Source organism: Dasypus novemcinctus, chromosome 31, assembly GCF_030445035.2.
Source record: "Dasypus novemcinctus isolate mDasNov1 chromosome 31, mDasNov1.1.hap2, whole genome shotgun sequence".
In the NCBI taxonomy this organism is placed as follows: Eukaryota; Metazoa; Chordata; class Mammalia; order Cingulata; family Dasypodidae; genus Dasypus; species Dasypus novemcinctus.
In genome coordinates, this window is record NC_080703.1 from 33,275,029 (window position 1) to 33,279,063 (window position 4,035).

The following is a 4,035-nucleotide window of genomic DNA, read 5'->3' on the forward strand; positions in this document are numbered from 1 at the left end:
CCCACATCTGTCTTCCAGGTTCCCACAGACTTCCAGCTCCCAACTCCTCCCCATGGCTTTCTCTACTTAAGTCCTCCAGTAATATGATTAAGACCAAACCCAAGGGAGTGGACGTAGCTCAAGTGATTGAGCAACTTCTTCCCATGTACAAGGTCCCAAATTTGATCCCCAGCACCTCCTAAAAAACAAACAAAACCAATTGTCACTGGGGAGAAGATGTAGCTCAGTGGTTCAGCACCTGCTTCCCATGTATGAGGTCATGGGTTCAATCCCCAGTACCTCCTAAAAAAAAAAAAAGATCCTGATTCAGTTGGTCATACCTTAACTAAAAATAACACCTTCAAAAGGTCCTATCTGTAATGGGTTCACATCCACAGGAATGGGATTAAGATTATGTTTTTTCTGGAATCCATAAATCAATCTATCACAGGACTCAACTGAATAGTTAACCATTTCCAACATACCTATAAACACAACAGCATAAAGGAAAATGAAATCAAAGAAAGGTATTAGGTTGGTGCAAAAGAAATTGCAGTTTCAGACCATGAATTTTAAATCATTATAACTAGGCTCAAACACATCTTTATTAATTAAAATGGGAACCACTACAATCAACACATTTTTGCCAATGAGAAATAAGTTTGTGTATTCCTATTACATAAGAATCCATGTTGCATGATTCAACAAACTCTTGGAAAGCATTTTCTGCATTTGGTTGTGGAAACATTTTCCCTGCAAAAAGTTGTTGAGATGCTTGAAGAAGTGGTAGTCAGTCGGCAAGAGGTCAGGGGAATATGGCGGATGAGGCAAAACTTCGTAGCCCAATTCGTTCTACTTTTGAAGCGTTGGTTGTGCAACGTGTGGTGGGGCGTCATCGCAGAGAATTGGGCCCTTTCTGTTGACCAGTGTCGGCTGTAGGTGTTGCAGTTTTTGGTGCATATCATCGATTTGCTGAGCATACCTCTCAGATGTCATGGTTTCACCAGGATTCAGAAAGTCGTAGTGGATCAGACTGGCAGCAGACCACCAAACAGTGGCCATGACCCTTTTTGGTGCAAGTTTGGCTTTGGGAAGTGCTTTGGAGCTTCCTCTAGGTCCAACCACTGAGCTGGTCATCACTAGTTGTTGTATAAAATCCACTTTTCATCACACATCACAATCGGATCAAGAAATGGTTTGTTGTTGTTGTGTAGAATAACAGAAGATGACACTTCAAAATGATGATTGTTTTTATTTTCGGTCAGCTCATGAGGCACCCACTTATGAAGATCTTTCACCTTTCCAATTGGCTTCAAAAGCCAAACGACCGTAGAATGGTTGATGTTGAATTCTTTGGCAACTTCTTGTGTAGTTTAAGAGGATCATCTTCAATGATTGGTCTCAATTGGTCATTGTCAACATCCAATGGCCAGCCACTATGCTCCTCATCTTCAAGCCTCTTGTCTCATTTGCAAAGCTTCTTGAACTACCACTGCACTTTATGTACATTACCAGTTCCTGGGCCAAATGTGTTGTTGATGTTGTAAGTTGTCTCCGCTGCTTTACGACCCATTTTGAACTCAAATAACAAAATTGCTCAAATTTGCTTTATGTCTAACATAAGTTCCATAGTCTAAAATAAATATAAAATAAACAGCAAGTAATAAGCCATTAGCAAAAAACACAAAGTGAGAAATGCACATTAAAATGCTGTATAACGGGAAGCAGCTGTGGCTCAATCAATTGGGCTCCCATCTACCATATAGGAGGTCCTGGTTTCACATCCCGGGGCCTCCTTGTGAAGGTAAGCTGACCTGCACCCGCAGAGAGCTGGCGCAGCAAGATGACGCAACAAAGGGAGACAAGCAGACACAGAAGAACATGCAGCAAATGGACACTGAGAGCAGATAGCAAGCCAGCAAGCAAGTCACACCATGGGGGGTAGGGGGATAAATAAATAAAAAAATAATTTTTAAAAAATGATGTATAACAAAGCCACATTTATTTAAGAATGTATGCCAGTATCAAACGGCAAATTTCAATAATGCAAAACTGCAATTACTTTTACACCAACCTAATAATTAAGTTAAATACATAAATTTAAAAGTTAGCATGAGTAAATACATACAAAACACTGCAAGGAAGAACCTACAGAGTTACAGTCCTCATTTTTACAACTGGTCACTTAGCTGTAATTGGTATTTATGTCATCTCTCTGCTGGCCCCATTCCAAATTATTATTACTTGACCTGCTCAGGGTTCATTGTCTGGTGAGATGATCCAAGCCTCCATTTCCAAGGGTTCCAAGCATTACAGAGACTACCTTAAGTACGATTGCTCACTCCTTCTTTCCCCCATTGTATAAAAGCAACCCTGTTTCTCCTTGACAACCAGGATCAATTATCAAAGCCACTTTGACCTGTTCTGCCAAAGGCAACTGGAGTACAAAATGGCCAAGAGGCCCTCTTAGTTTACAACTCAACAAAGACATATTTGTGTAGAAGCATTCATTTCTAGGGTGCTAAAACATCTCAACCAGCAGCTCCTGGAGTCATAGGGAAAGAAAGCCATTTTTTTCCCAGTTGGCTCTTTAGGAAAAATAGTCATGAACACACTTCTAGCCTGTATCATTTGGTTCTTGAGCTCTGAAAAAAACTATATTCTATATATGTCACTCATTCCAAATATATACATGTTTTACAAAATGGCACCCAATATCACATGCATGATCTCTCAGTGCATTTTCAAGAAACCATTGCACCATTATATTAAGGTGGTACATAAAATGTTACCATTTCCTATACAGAAAATAGAGCATATGATCAGATCAGTGAATATATGAGCATCAGCCCATTGCTTTACTTCTTTTGTTATAAAGCCAACACCTCATTTGGTGTAGCATGGCACAGCATGAAGGCATGTAGCAATCAGGAAATCCACAGAGAGTGGTGCTGGAAGAAGCACAGCAGGAGGAAAGGCAAATCCCAATCCACAAAGAGTCTATTCCCCTCCATGTCACAAAGGGATCAGCACATAAAATCTACAGTGAAAGCCTAAAGGCAACTTTGGCCCAAAACATTCTTGAGTCTGGGAAGTAACAAACCTCAAAACAAAAACAAGATAAAATAAGAATCATATGACTTCAGACAAAAGATGAGCCAGGTGGTGAGCTAGGTCTTGGAATTTTTGTCCCATGGACAATGCTTAAAATAACATGTTGCTTCTCTTCCTGTGTTCTCTGATGGTGGAATTTAGAAACACATTACTGATGTGTTCATTTGTTCATTTAGCAAATGCTTATGGATTACCAAACCTGGGGCATTTGGATGCTTCACATACACCTCATTTTTCCTACTGAACGAAATCAACTAACATGCTGTTTCATGTATATTCTCTAAACAAATCATTGAAAGCCAGGGAGAGGCTGGAAACAAAACCGTGGCATGGGCTAAATGACCCCCCTTTGACCCCACTTCCCATCCTACCATAGAATTTACTCCAAAGTACTTCCAGTCCCTCGAGCCCCAACCTCCACTGCACTTCACAGCTCAGGACAGTAGCAAATCACCAGATTCTGCCAGAGGTCAGTCCTGCAGGGTCTGAAAGAGAGCCTGTACAATAGCAAACCCATTTAAATCATGCACCAGAAGGGGGCGACTTCCCATTTGCAAGGAAGATTAACTGAAACTGATAATGTTAGAAAGATGCTGTTAAGGTTTTCTTTTTTTTTTTTTTGCCTTTTTACTTTTTTTTTTATATTGTAATTTATCTATTCCTTTATAGTGCTTTTATTTAAATTATGACCAATTTATTAATTTTATTATTCTGTAATGAACATTTCCTGCATTAAGATTTTTATATTTTTTAATTTAATTTTTTTAATTCAATTTTTTAAATTCATTTTTTAAAAATATTACATTCAAAAAATATGAGGTCCCCATTCACCCCCCACCGCCCCCACCCCACCACTCCCCCCACAGCAATACTCTCCCCCATCATCATGACACATCCATTGCATTTGGTGAATACATGTCTGGGCATCGCTGCACCTCATGG

General features: G+C 39.7%; 1 pseudogene; it reads right to left on the bottom strand.

Annotated features, from left to right (window-relative positions):
• Nucleotides 1–586: 586 nt before the first annotated feature.
• Nucleotides 587–1,609, bottom strand: LOC139437930 (histone-lysine N-methyltransferase SETMAR-like; annotated as a pseudogene).
• Between the last annotated feature and the right edge of the window lie 2,426 nt (nt 1,610–4,035).